We start from the raw sequence: 15,660 nt of genomic DNA on the forward strand, positions 1-15,660 counted from the left end.
CCTTGACAAAGAGTTTGAAATCTGGCATCATCCGCGAGAGTGTGAAACTGACCCACGTCGCCCCACTCCACGCAGAAGGTAAACACAAGTTAAACTTACAGACCAGTAGCACTGACTTACCACACTGGCAAGGTACATGAGGGAGTCTTTTAAGTTGTTAACTGGTCACCTTTTTCTTGGTGGGGGAGTCGTATCACAACTACATTACCCAAAACAACATTGTTTCAGGGCAGGAACTTCTTGCCTCTATCAGTCGCTTGAACACTATGATTTAATGATAGAAGCGCTGGAAATGACACAAAATGTTGATATGATATACACAGACTTTGATCAATGCGACCTTGATGTCAATGTGTATAAATTGCATAGGGTGGAAATAACCAGTGACATTAAACCATGGATATACGACTTTTGAACTGACAGACCACAACTCGTTGATGTACATCAGGTTATACCCAGGACCCCCAAGGTAAAGACGTCAAGTCCCCCAAGGAGATGTACTTGCACCCCTCCTGTTCCTTATTCCCATATCTGATATTCACACAAACACAAGTCATAGTTTCACATCATCCTTCCCAGATGATGCTGGAACAAGCATGAAAAACTTGTCGGTAGAAGATGCACACAATCAACAAACTGACATGAGCAAAGTCTTGCACTGGGCCACAGTAAACGAACTGCTTTTCAACGGGGATAAGTTTCAACTCCTCCGGTACGGTGAGGGTGATGAAATTACGAGCAGTCCGGAGTACCAGACGGACATAAGTCACCGTCACATCATAACTATACGATGTGCAAGACCTCAGAGAAATGAATAATGTCTTGACGAACTTACCTACAGCTAACAGGACAAGGCAACAGTTGCCTCTTTCATATGGATTGTGGGATGGATGTTGCGGACCTTCAAGATAACCGGTGTGATGACGCTGCTCAACGCGCTGGGACTCGCATCACCTGTCAAGGAAGACAATGTAGCTGCAATTATAAAGTGCGCAAAGACCTTTCACGACCACCATACTCACGCGGTAGAGGAACCGAACGACTGGGAACGACTGAAATGATTGAGGACGTTCTCTTTGAAGTGCAGACTGGGAGAGGTAAATAATCATCGGTACTCAGACAATCCTTTTGAAGGTATGGTTCCTGATCTACACTCACGAATATTTTCCAACTGGCACGACAGGCATAGCCAACTACGTCAAATCTGTCCATAAAATCAAAAGGCGGGATAAGCACATAGCGAGGAATTACCTTGAACATCCGCGGGCCATGACTACTCAAAACACTGTCTGCAATCGTCAGACTCACAATGTCAGACACAGTAAAGAAATACAAAGTCCCTGGATACGTGTTTATGAAGTGGACCAGACCAGCCAAGATGTGGTGGTCACGTAGGCCTGCGCACCGCGGCCTTCCAACAGCTTGGGTCGACCAAACGACCAAAGTCAGCAGCAGCTTGTGGGGGGCGGCCCCGGCCCACGCTCCTAGGGACAGAAGACCTCCGACGTTCACTACAGTCATGCTAGTGGATATATATGCGAGCTTCGCTTCCTGGGGAAACCTTGGGCAGACAGTTCTCGCACGTTGGACGCCAATGCGACACGAGTTCGTCCACTCCAAGGCGAGCCTAAACATCCCCTTACGCTTGTGTTTTCCGAATGTAGAGCTTGACGGAAGCTCGGGGCGACCTCTACCCTCCGACACTTGACCAGTCCACACCAGCAGACACTCGGTCTCCTTAATCACTGGATGATATGCATCACGTCAACCGACACTTGGTAGATTACATAATAGCTGGGCCAAAGTTGATGGCAGGGGTAGAGACGCAAACTCAGGTGGCTATCAGCAGTGTAATGCTTCTCAGGTATGCAGTAACACAACGTTCCGTGACTCGTGTCACATGAGCAAATGTGAGGACAGCACGACAAGGTGTAAGTGTATATATACACAAGTCAAGGAGGAGGAGGAGTGCTATTGAACGATGGGATGTGAAAGCGGCGCGTAGCTACTCCCTTGTCTGACCAAATAGTAGTAGTAGTAGTAGTAGTGGTAGTAGTAGTCGTAGTAGTAGTAGTGATGATGATAACATTAATAATAATAATAATAATAATAATAATAATAATAATAATAATAATAATAATAAACTTTTATTTCTACGAAATCGGTTTTGACACCGTATCATCTGAGTTTACTATACGACAACCATGACCACTTTAACACGCCACAATGCTAACAACTGTACCCCTGAAAGATACAACCCAATATTATGACTCCTCATTACTCTGAGTGACGTTGCATACGAGATGGTCGGGCTCTTGTATCGCTCTGTCCTGCCTCTGGGAGGCAAGACCTGCTGTGTTCCGTGGCACATTGGCGCACCGAGTGTCTTCCTAAACCAGTCTCAGTTAAGACACCCATGCCTCATTTGGAGGACTATCCACCACCTTGCAGGCTCTGACTTCCTGTGTTTCTTTGGCACCGCTAACGATCATACGCTCATCACATCCTCTTGTTACTGGCTGAGCCTCGTCCCATCGTCCACGGCACTGTGCGACCTAACCATCGGACTTGGTCCGTTTCTTCCAAACGCTCGGACACTCCCATCACCACACCCGGCAAAGCTGTGAGCTGTCGTCCTCCCCTCACTCACGCACCGCATGGACAGACGGACGCGCCGTCGTCATGACATGAATGCTGCATACAGACGGACGCGCCGTTGTCATGAACGCAGTAGACGGACGGATGGGCCGTCGTCATGAAATGAATGCAGTAGACGGACGGACGGGCCGTCGTCATAAAATGAATGTAATAGACGGACGGACGGGCCGTCGTCATAAAATGAATGCAATAGACGGACGTACGCGCCGTCGTCATGACATGAATGCAGTAGACGAACGGACGCGCCGTCGTCATGACATGAATGCAGTAGACGGACGATCGGGCCGTCGTCATGACATGAATGCAGTAGACGGACGAACGGGCCGTCGTCATGAAATGAACGCAGTAGACGGACGGACGGGCCGTCGTCATGAGATGAATGCAGTAGACGGACGGACAATTGTCTTTAGAGGGACGGACAGTTGTCCGTAGAGGGACGGGCAGTTGCCTGTCTCTCAGCAGACAGTAGAGAAGACAGAACTCACTCATGAGTCACCATTGTCTCCGGTAGTAGCAAGAACCTCCAGCTGGTACTGTATTTCCTTCCTCACATCTTTTCTTCCCCCTCACTTTTCTTCCCCCTCACTTTTCTTCCTCCTTACTTTTCCAATTCGTCTCTTTGGGACAGATCACCTGACTTGAAGACATTCTCGTATAACCTTTACGATAGATAACACGCTTAGTCTATCACTCTAAGTTATTCTTTGACATAAAATGATCTTTAGAAGTTCCTTTACGTGTTTGTTGATTATGATGTCTCTATTATCATACTGGGTGTTTACCTGGATGACGGTTGGACGGGCCAGCCCCCCCCGACCCGTCACTAGCCCCCGTCCTGTCACCCTTTCCCGTCACATTGCCCCAGTCCTGTCACCCCTTCCCGTCACATTGCCCCCGTCCTGTCACCCTTCCCGTCACTAGCCCCCCCAGTCCTGTCACCCCTTCCCGTCACTAGCCCCAGTCCTGTCACCCCCTCCCATCACATTGCCCCAGTCCTGTCACCCCTTCCCGTCACATTGCCCCCGTCCTGTCACCCCTTCCCGTCACTTGCCCCCGCCCTGTTACCTCTCCCGTCACACTCAGCGCAAGGAACTGTATATACCTTTCCGTAAGCCGATTATAACAGTGTTTTCATTAAACTTTCTCCACTTCCTCTTCCTTTTCCTTTATTTTCCGAATTATAAGGCAGCTTATATATATATATATATATATATATATATATATATATATATATATATATATACTGTATGTTAGCTGAGACGCCACGGGTGAGGACCTAATCAAGGCCATCCCATATATATATATATATATATATATATATATATATATATATATATATATATATATATATATATATATATATATATATATACGGCAGCTTATATACATATATATATATATATATATATATATATATATATATATATATATATATATATATATATATATATATTCTGTATGTTAGCTGAGACGCCACGGGTGAGGACCTAATCAAGGCCATCCCATATATATATATATATATTATCCCTGGGGATAGGGGAGAAAGAATACTTCCCACGTATTCCCTGCGTGTCGTAGAAGGCGACTAAAAGGGGAGGGAGCGGGGGGCTGGAAATCCTCCCCTCTCGTTTTTTTTTAATTTTCCAAAAGAAGGAACAGAGAATTGGGCCAGGTGAGGGTATTCCCTCAAAGGCCCAGTCCTCTGTTCTTAACGCTATCTCGCTAATGCGGGAAATGGCGAATAGTTTGAAAGAAAAAGAAAGAATATATATATATATATATATATATATATATATATATATATATATATATATATATATAGGTACCCATTATATCGACCAACCCCTAAGGGTGGATGAACAGCTGGGTTGACAGTGGACCGACTCCCGTGACCAGGATTCGAACCTATGCGTTCAGGACCAACTTCTGTGACATGAGTCCCGTGCTACCTTCAGCAGCAGGGAAGTGTAGACTTCTTTGGAGCGATACATTTTATGACTAGATTGTACTCCTAATGATAAGAGTCACGCCGAAGATGCCTTTTCACTCATGTTGCAACCTCGAGCAGGCGAAGCCCGGTAACACCTCTGTACGTGTTTGTGTGTGGTGTGTGTGTGTGTGTGTGTGTATATATATATATATATATATATATATATATATATATATATATATATATATATATATATATATATATATATATATTATCCCTGGGGATAGGGGAGAAAGAATACTTCCCACGTATTCCCTGCGTGTCGTATAAGGCGACTAAAAGGGGAGGAAGCGGGGAGTTGGAAATCCTCCCCTCCAGTTTTTACTTTTCCTAAAGAAAGAACAGAGAAGGGGGCCAAGTAAGGATACTCCCTCTAAGGCTCAGTCCTCTGTTCTTAACGCCACCTCGATAACGTGGGAAATGGCGAATATGTCTCTTCGTTGTATATCAACTTATATTTCTTTCATGTATCTCCCCTGACGATGTGATTATTACACGAGAGTGCACTTGGGAACTTATCGTGTTTTATTTCCCCGTGGACTCATAGGAATATATATATATATATATATATATATATATATATATATATATATATATATATATATATATATATATATATCCAGAGTAATTGCATTTATTTTGGTCAAGCTGGGCGGTACAGATCGCGCGGCCCGCTACACCAACAGTAATTTTCTCAGTCCGTAATAGAATTCCACTTGGCAAGCCCGGCGTGTAAGCAATTTGAGACAGTTTAATTGGGGCAGAAATTTAGCGTAGAGTTAAGCTGGCGTGGCTGGGCGGGGGAGGCGTTATCTGGTGGGCGACACCCATCCAGCCGCCCGCACCCGGCCACACATTTGTAACCCGCTAAATGCCACCTCGACCCCCCGGCAATGGTCCACACCAGCCACCCCCTCCACCCCCGGAAATACGGGTCTTATATCAGAGAAATACGCAGGGGGTGAGTCTCTCTCTCTCTCTCTCTCTCTCTCTCTCTCTCTCTCTCTCTCTCTCTCTCTCTCTCTCTCTCTCTCTCTCTTCCCGCCTTCCGAAGTACTTTCCTATCTGGTGGTGGCTTGAGCGGTGGTCGCTCTCCTCTGGCGAAGTGTGTGGTGGTGGTGGCGAGGAGGGACCGTCTTCCTCGCAGCATTCAGGTCTTGAGGACGTGAGGCCGAGGTGGGCGAGGTGAGGCGGTGCCGGGGGATGGGCGAGGCTGCTTGCTGGTCGTGGCGACGACACTTCAGCCCCTTGACCAATGTTTACCTCCTGCCATCCCTTTGTCTATCGAGTCCATCTGTCTGCTCTCTTCAGACTCCTCCTCCTCCCCCTCCTCTTCCTCTTCCTCCTCCTCCTCCTATTACCAAAGGGTGGAGCAAGTGCTACAGATCGCCTTCATGTACCATAAGGCCACGTATCCCCGAATATACACAACCATCCACGCCACTTCTTTCACTGCATCTGCTCCCTCTCCGTCTTGTGGCTCCTCCATCGAGACGTCCCTCCACCTTACCTGGCCCAGGATCATCCTGAGCACGGCACTGGCCTCCCTCACAACCACGACATCTACCGGCGGGCGGGTGATGCACACCGCTCAGGGGTCGACATCTACCAGGACCCTCCTCCACTTGTAAATGATCCAACAACGTCTCTCAGAACAATCGTTTCACACACCTCGTTGCACTAGGTGTGGGGGACGAGGGTGCAATGAAGAAATAATTTCACCGCCAAACCATTCACCAAGACGACACATTCCGGTAACAAAATACAGTCGTTTCAAACAGGTCGACGAGGCCACCTACATTTCGTTTTCAAACCTGAAGTCCAGACTACGCCACTACTCCTCACACTTGCAGGGCGATGAAGAACTAGAAAATTAACGCTTGAAAATGATCCACGCCAGCAGGCTACTTGCCTTTCATAGATCCAAACAATTTCTAAAAAGAAAAAAAAAATGGGGAATTCATTAGGGAGTGTAATGCCCTCTACACACGTCACAGATTGTCATATACTGGCCTTGTGGCCTTCAGCCGTTCCCTGAGATGCAGAACCTCGCTCTGCCCTCATACACACACACACACACACACACACACACACACACACACACACACACACACACACACAATCACGAGCGTAAAACTCCTTCCCCATACAGTACAGATACAAAGGACTGATCCGTCCTCGTAATGGAGTACTGCTCTCACATCTGAGGTGGTTCTAGCTCTGCATCCTTACCTGACAGAGGCGAGTTGAAAGCGGCCCGACTTACAAACTCTGCCAGGCTAACTTCAGAACTTGACCCGCTTGCCGTACGCCACAAGTTCGGTTCAGTTTCCCTCTCCTATAGGTATTACATTGGTTTTTGCTCCCGAGAGTTGGCTGCTCGTGTGCCCCCCACCACTAGCTAGACCACTCGATACTCAGCAAGCTGCTGCGTCGCATGATTACTGTGTGGCCTTATAGAGAGGATGAGTGAGGAGAGGATGACAGAGAGGGAACACATATCAGAAGTGGAGGGAACAAGGAAAAGAGAATAACCTAGAAGGGAGGTGGAGGGAAGGGGTGACCGATGCTTTGAAGGCCTGAGGCCTGAACATGCAGGAGGGTGCTATGCGTGCAAGGTATAGAGCTCATTGGAACGATGTAGTTTACAGGGGACGACGCACTGCCAATGGGGCAGAACCAGGGTATATGAAGCGGTTGAGGGAAACCACGGAAAAGTCTGTGGGGCCTGACTGTGGATAAGCGGGCTCCGGTGTTGGCGCATTATACATGACAGCTAGACAATAGATGTGACCGTATTAGGCCATTTCTTCGTCTGTTCTTAGCGTCACCTTGCTAACACGGAAAATGGCGAACACGTATAATATCGATGATAATAATAATAATAATAATAATAATAATAATAATAATAATAATAATAATAATAACAATAATATTATCATTATTTTCATTATCATTATTATTATTATTATTATTATCATTATTATTATTATCATAATTATCATTATTAATTATCATCATGATTGTTATTATCATTATCATACGATACACCAATAATACCTTGGCCTTGCCCTACCGCATGTGATGGCTCTGATGTGGTCCAGGCCACCACTGTACCACACGTCTACCGTCCAGGGTTTTCCACCTGTTACCACTGCACTGACCACTCTCCTGGTACACGGACGGTCAGGCCCTTAATGTAGACAGGACTCAAGGCACGCTGTATGGAGGAACCACACCTCTCCCCCTGTATGTACGACCCCTCCTGTGACGGGGGGGTCCTTCAAATAGGGAGATACTAACGTGACTATGGTCAGTGGTGACCTACCCACCCACCAACCACCCTCCACAACCCCCCAACGTCTGTGGGGGTGCGCTGGCCCACCTCAGCACCAGATGACGAGGCGGCAACGCAGTCCCCGTGGAATCTCCGCTCGCAAATGGGTTAGAATGGCGAGCGAACGACGGACGACCATTGCGGTGTGGATTAAAGAGACTGTCTCTTTTCCTGCCCCCGAGAGAGAGAGAGAGAGAGAGAGAGAGAGAGAGAGAGAGAGAGAGAGAGAGAGAGAGAGAGAGAGAGAGAGATGAGCTAACAGGAGGAGAGTTATCACATGAGGGTGCCAGACTCAATAGTTTCACAAACACTGCTACATGGTGCAGGTAACAGGGTGCTGGTAGGGGTCGGCAGGGGTAATGACCCTACCATTACAACATGGAATGTCAGGGGTCGGCAGGGGTAGTGACCCTACCAGTACAATATGGAATGTCAGGGGTCGGCAGGGGTAGTGACCCTACCAGTACAATATGGAGTGTCAGGGGTCAGCAAGGGTAGTGACCCTACCAGTACAATATGGAGTGTCAGGGGTCAGCAGGGGTAGTGACCCTACCAGTACAACATGGAGTGTCAGGGGTCGACAGGGGTAGCGACCCTACCAGTGCAACATGGAGTATCAGGGGTCGACAGGGGTAGTGACCCTACCAGTACAACATGGAGTGTCAGGGGTCGACAAGGGTAGCGACCCTACCAGTACAACATGGAGTGTCAGGGGTCGACAGGGGTAGGTGTAAACTAAAATGAAGTAAACGTTGGCAGAGGTTTCCCTAGTGTATGTGTGTGTGTGTGTGTGTGTGTGTGTGTGTGTGTGTGTGTGTGTGTGTGTGGAGTGTGAGGGAGAGGCTGGCTTAAAGTCAAAGTTCACGCCAGGGAAGAATAAGCCATGGCTGTTCACTGCTTTCACTGATGGCGCACTGATGGCTTATGGTTGTAATAATACGGGAGGAGAGGAGGTGTATAAGAACAGCGGGTGGACAGATGAGAGAGAGAGAGGGCATGAGGGTGGGTATAAAGGCAATGTGCTGTGCAGTGATAATCCAAGGACCACAGTTAGAAATGGCGAGTTAGCAATGACGATTACTGACCACCGTAAAACCATTTGGGTTGATCACATCAAAGGAGAGTATGTATGTATGGATGTATGTATGTATGTATGTATGTATGTATGTATGGATGGATGTCTCGCTGGCATACAGTGAAGGACTGGCAACCCGTATATAATATCCGTATTATCATTATTACGATACAAACCCACACAGTGACAACCCGTACGTAATATCCGTATTATTATTATTACGATACAAACCCACACAGTGACAACCCGTACGTAACATCCCTATTATTTTCATCATTACGATACCAACACACACACCATGAGGTCCGGCGAGAAGTGGGTCCAAACTCGACGTGTGTGAGAGGTGCGAGCAAGAAATGTTGGCTGACCCCAAACCAAGACCATCAGATTGGACCAGAACCACAAGCCTGTTTGTGTAGGCGAGGCCTAACTAGCCCAGAGCGCGCGGGACGGACCTGCAGCCACGGCAGAAGGGCAATTTCTGTGTCGCGCGGAAGCGATCTGACGTGGAAGATTCGCAAAGACCACTGATCAGTGGTGGCTCGACGGCAGAGGCCTGGTGACGAATGGTGATCACTACGATACGAGAACACACAGATCACTTGACTTACGTACGAGAACACAGTTACCAGAACACACAGATCACCTGACTTACGTACTAGAACACAGTTACTAGAACACATAGATCACTTGACTTACGTACTAGAACACAGATCACCTGACTTACATACTAGAACACAGGTCACTAAGCCACGAAGGCCTGTTGTTGTAGCAATTTTGTGTCCACTTTTCAGGGAGGTACGTGGGAGACTGCTACAGACGGCGGGACCAAGGGTGAGGAGGAGGAGGGACACTGGAAAGGAAGAAGATGATAAGAGGTGTATGAGATGACCAAAGATGAAGCGGGGGGACGGTGGAAGGGGCCAGGTGTGATGAGCGGTGTGTGGGAAGACCAAAGATGAAGCGGAGGGATGGTGGAAGGGGCCAGATGTTATGACAGGTGTGTGAGAAGACCAAATATGAGGCGGAAGGACAGTGGAAAGGGCCAGATGGGATGACAGGTGTGTGAGAAGACCAAATATGAGGCGGAGGGAAAGTGGAAGGGGCCAGGTGTGTTAGCAGGTGCAGCTGGGGAGTGGTCCACTTGAGAGGAATGCGAGATGTGTTGTGGTGAGGGAGTCTGGAGTGTGTTGTGCACGAGTAGATGCTTCCGTTAACACGGGCGATGGAGGATGTGAATATTCTTTGATCTTCCTCCACTGAAGATAATGGTGGCAACTGCTGTTGGCAGAGCATAACCCTTCCTTCACTGAAGATAACAGTGGCAGCTGCTGTTACTGTTGGCAAAGCATAACCCTTTCTCCACTGAAGATATTGGTGTCAGCAACTATTACTGTTGGCACAGCATAACCCTTCCTCCACTGAAGATAATGGTGTCAGCAGCTGTTGTTACTGTTGGCACAGCATACCCCTTCCTCCACTGAAGATAATGGTGTCAAATGAACTTACTGTTGGCACAGCATAACCACTCATCCACTGAAGATACTGGTGTCAGCAGCTGTTACTGTTGGCACAGCATAACCCTCATCCAATGAAGATAATAGTGGCAGCAGCTGTTTATTGTTGGCACAGCATAACCCCTCCTCCACTGAAGATACTGGTGTCAGCAGCTGCTATTCAACTGTTGGTACAGTAACACAACCCTTCCTGTGAGGACACAACCCCCCCCCCCCCCCGACACTCTCACAGAAGGACCGACCAACTTCATCCACAACAATTCCACTGTAGTCACCACACGTCAAGATACACGTTCTCAGCGAAGAGGTTCAGCATCAGGTCCGATGTAACCCACTGGAAAAATGACCATGATCACACACACACACATTCGGTAACCACTGCTGAAAACGATACGAAAAAGGAATTAATGAGATTACCAACACCCCGAGGTGTTTACCAAATGGCGTCGTAGCTACGTCTCTTCGTTGTGTATCAACTGACTTATATTTCTCTCTTGTATCTTCCCCTGATGATGTGATTATCACACGAAAGTGCACTTGGGAACTTATCATGTTCCATTTCCCCGTGGATTCATAGGAATATAATATAATATAATATAATATATATATATATATATATATATATATATATATATATATATATACATTTATTATACTTTGTCGCTGTCTCCCGCGTTAGCGAGGTAGCGCAAGGAAACAGACGAAAGAATGGATATATATATATATATATATATATGTATCCTTGCACCAGAATCTCTTGCGTTTCCTGGAACACTTGAAGGCAACACAGGACACCCCGAGAGCTGGGCAAGATGGTGGCAGCGGACCAACCCGGAACTCAAGCCCGAGCCTCGCCAGAAGTTAACTTGCTCTATAAATCGCGCCAGAATGCAACAGTCTCCCCCCCACAAGTACTATTATCTAACGATAACAATTATATAATTGATTCTTACAGTCATTAATTTGGGTTACGGCGTAACTAGCAATCTCTGCGGCTGGTACCCTGCATGACCAATTACCCTCCTCCACACACACACTCACCCCCTCCCTCCCTCCTCTTCCTCCTCCTCAAACTGTTGGTGGCAAAAACTGAGGTGCTCGGCCGCCGCGGCCGGCGCGCGCGCGCACTCCCTCCCTCACCAGGATCATTCTGAAGTTGAATCGAAGTGTCTATTAAGCGAATCTCGTCTCCCGACACGAAGAACACGGACGGAGAACATTCCATTGAAGAACAGGTACACCCTGGCACAAAGCTAACACTGAGTGAGCACCAAGATGTGTTGCTGGTTGGTCCTGCGTGTTGCTGGTTGGTCCTGTGTGTTGCTGGTTGGTCCTGTGTGTTGCTGGTTGGTCCTGTGTGTGTTGCTGGTTGGTCCTGTGTGTGTTGCTGGTTGGTCCTGTGTGTGTTGCTGGTTGGTTCTGTGTTGCTGGTTGGACCTGTGTTACTGGCTGGTCCTGTGTGTTGCTGGTTGATCCTGTGTGTTGCTGGTTGATCCTGTGTGTTGCTGGTTGGTCCTGTGTGTTGCTGGTTGGACCTGTGTGTTGCTGGTTGGTCCTGTGTGTTGCTGGTTGGTCCTGTGTGTTGCTGGTTGGACCTGTGTGTTGCTGGTTGGACCTGTGTGTTGCTGGTTGGTCCTGTGTCTTGTTGGTTGGTTCTGTGTGTTGCTGGTTGGTCCTGTGTTGCTGGTTGGTCCTGTGTGTTGCTGGTTGGTCCTGTGTGTTGCTGGTTGGTCCTGTGTGTTGCTGGTTGGTCTTGTGTGTTGCTGGTTGGACCTGTGTTACTGGATGGTCGTGTGTGTTGCTGGTTGGTCCTATAATTCCTCATTCCTTCCTAGTGAAAACGATTCCTATTTAGCTTCCTTTCTTGTTGTTCAAATACAGACAATCGACCCAGCCTTCCCTTCTGTCTAAGACATAGCTCACTCTCTCGTAGAAATTAAATAGTCCTCAGCATAAAGTCATCCATTTGCTTTCTAATTTTCTTTCCCAGAGCGTTGTGGACCACACTCGTCTATAAGACTTCTTGAAGCAACTGGTGCGCATTATTCACGGCAACAGGTGTGCAGTGTGCCACGGCAGCTGGTGTACAGTGTATACTTAAAAAAAAAATATACGTGCTCAATGTGTCACCTTCCCTTCCTGGAAGCATGCCTTGGTGCAGCACATCCCTAAGACAAGAGACCGCTTCAACCCCTCCAACGACCGGCTCACTGCGCTCTCTCTCTCTCTCTCTCTCTCTCTCTCTCTCTCTCTCTCTCTCTCTCTCTCTCTCTCTCTCTCTCTCCACTCCCGCAATCTCCGAAGTCTTTGATCCCCACCGTAACTCTCACTCTTAACTCTTAAGGCTGCCTTTCCCTTCTTTCGGATCACTGATTTGGCTCTCGCGGGGTGCTAAGGTCCGCTGGTGATCTACCATTAATGACCCAACTCCCCAGGGCCTCTGGATAAGTCTCCTGTCGTGGTCCTCCTCTACCATCCCTGGGTGCTAGAGTCTGACGTAAAAATCTTCGCTTCCCTAAACTTCCTTCCTCAAGATCGTCTGTTCCTCTCCGTTTTCTAATGCACCGTTTCCTCCTCCTTAGCCGCTCCATCGTGGAAGGTCATGGGACGAAGCGAGTTCTCTCTCTCTCTCTCTCTCTCTCTCTCTCTCTCTCTCTCTCTCTCTCTCTCTCTCTCTCTCTCTCTCTCTCTCTCTCATCCCGTCGACGAGGTCGTCACCTCGGGAGTCTTTCCAATTGTCTCTATGATTTCACCTTTACGATATCATTCTTCCGGTCTCTTCGCTGTCAAGACGATCATTCAGCTCTGCGTGTTCTTCCGACTGGCTCTCCCTCGAACACTCCCAATGAACATGTCTCCTCTCTTCATTCTGACCTGTGCAAGCATCTTAGAATAGGGAAGCAGGAAGATAGGTTACCTTCGCTCCTGGTAAAACTCAGCCGCACCCCCTCCTCTGTCTTCCTAAACCCCCACTCGCTTCCTCCTTTAAAGGGAAAATTTCAGACCACCGTAAGTCAACCTTGTAATAGCATAAACATGTTGGGTATCCTCCACTCTATCCTGGACACCAGACATAATCATTTCACAGTCTGCCTCCCACAAGGTGGGGATCCTGTATAGATTCCGTGGCTATTGTTCTTGTGAGAGAATATTCCATACCTAAAGGGTTTTTCGTTGCCTCGTATATCTGGTCTGCTTCTTTACCCACTACACTCTTAAACGGAATGGAATCCAAAGCCCTCCACCGTGTCAACTCATCAGTCATCACTTGCCTTCAGTCATTCCTTTTCCATCTGTCGTAATGTTCCTTGCCTTACCACCTAAAGCGTCTACACGCGTCCCAGTCCAAAAGATCCTGGACCCGCTGCACGCAACTGGCTGCGGCTGCTTCCCCTAGTTTCTGTGTGGAGACCAGCCACACGAGGATTGACCGTTATGCTACCCAATTTCTTCAGGGAAGCAGCGGAATTCTCTTCCATCCGATGTCTTTTAATCCTCCTGCATTCACGAGTCGGTTGTATAAAACTCATGAGGAACTGAAATTAATTCCCCTCACCCCCTTACTTCTACTTTCTTCACACCTTATATCTTTTACCTTTTTCTTACCGTTTCAAGCGACGTGACGTTAACTAGGGCATGCGTTTGCTCGTGGTATGTCGGTTATCATAAAAGGAAAATAGCTACGGCGGCTGGTGCGCAGTGTATCCAGAAAGTAGATGCGCATGCAGGTGATGCGCAGTGTATGCAGGAAAAAAGGCGCGTTGCGTCACGTCAACAGGGGCGTCACGAAGGCCGGTGCTCACACTACCAAGGCAGTAAATACGAGCAGTAAGTACACAAAATGTTAGTGGAATCAGAATATTTTTCACTGTACCAGGGCGCATGGTATTGTGGAGGTAAGCGCGCAGTGTTCCACGGCAACAGGTGCGCGGTCAATCACTGTGGTGGATGCGCTGTCTATTGAGGCAGCAGCAGGTAGGCCGTGTGTCAGCAGCCAAGTGCACACTGTGTCATGACACGGGGGTGTGGTGTGGCGTGGCACGGTGGGGGAGCGGCCGGCGTGCCATGGGAGGGAGGGAGGGAAGGTGCGGTGTTATGTCAGCGGGTAGGGAGGGTTAGGCAGACCCGGCACCACCCTCCCTCCCTCAGGAAATATGATCTTTATCGGTCAATACCAGGGCCTTGCTGGAGGAGCACGCCGCCCCCCTTGGCCTACCCAGGTATGGGCCGCGGGGCGGTACATTAATACCCACAACACCACCACCACACGCGCACACCCACGGTGTGGTGAGGAAGCTCTCTATCCATGCTCCCCAAGACGCTACGGTGGTGGGGCGAGTTCTCATGATTCCGTCGACCAAGTCTTCTCGACGAGGAATAACACCACCGACGTCTCGCGAGGACAGCAGACCCGCGAAGCTGGTGCACGGCGAGATCCACCAACCGGGCTGAGTAAACGGGTACAATCAAACCTTAAAATGAATAAGTGAAAGAAGAGGAGGAGGAGAAGAGAAGAGAAGAAGAAGAAGAAGAAGAAGAAGAGGAAGAAGAAGAGGAAGAGGATGAGAAAGAGGAAGAAGACGAGGAAGAGGAACAGGAGGAGGAGGAGGAGGAGGAGGAGAGTAAATCAGGGCGGTAACTTGCGGCGTTAGACTTTATCCTCCCAACTTCCGCCGCTCTTGCATCCCCACATTTTCCCGGCTCCTCCATAAATTGGCCCATGAAGCGGACCCCGGGCTCTGCCCCGGCCCCGGCGGCACACACCCACCCCCCCACACACACAACAACCCAGAGAGGCTCCTTGTTCCCGTCGCCCGCTCGTTATCGCTACCCAGTCTAAACATCACGTGAAAACCCTCGATAAAGTGGGAGGTGTACAGTGTGCGCGGGGCGGTGTTCCAGTAATGGGTGTGTGTGTGTGTGTGTGTGTGTGTGTGTGTGTGTGTGTGTGTGCCCACTCGCCGTAATGCAGGCGGGCTCATCTCCTCACTCACCACCAGCGGGAGCCCTAATGGCCATCACCAGGCCGCCCCAGAAAGTGAGAAAATCGCCAGTAATTGCCTGATGGAGCGTCATAATTAGA

The 15,660-nt window shown here is 48.5% G+C and overlaps 1 long non-coding RNA gene across 1 annotated transcript in view; it reads right to left on the minus strand.

Moving 5' to 3' along the window:
• Positions 1 to 15,660, minus strand: part of LOC139750117 (uncharacterized) — a 220,386-nt gene that overhangs the window by 37,036 nt on the left and 167,690 nt on the right. The window contains exon 2 of the long non-coding RNA XR_011713085.1: positions 836 to 954. This is a non-coding gene — a long non-coding RNA (uncharacterized lncRNA). The remainder of the gene's footprint in view (positions 1 to 835; positions 955 to 15,660) is intronic.

Source organism: Panulirus ornatus, chromosome 9 (assembly GCF_036320965.1).
Source record: "Panulirus ornatus isolate Po-2019 chromosome 9, ASM3632096v1, whole genome shotgun sequence".
In the NCBI taxonomy this organism is placed as follows: Eukaryota; Metazoa; Arthropoda; class Malacostraca; order Decapoda; family Palinuridae; genus Panulirus; species Panulirus ornatus.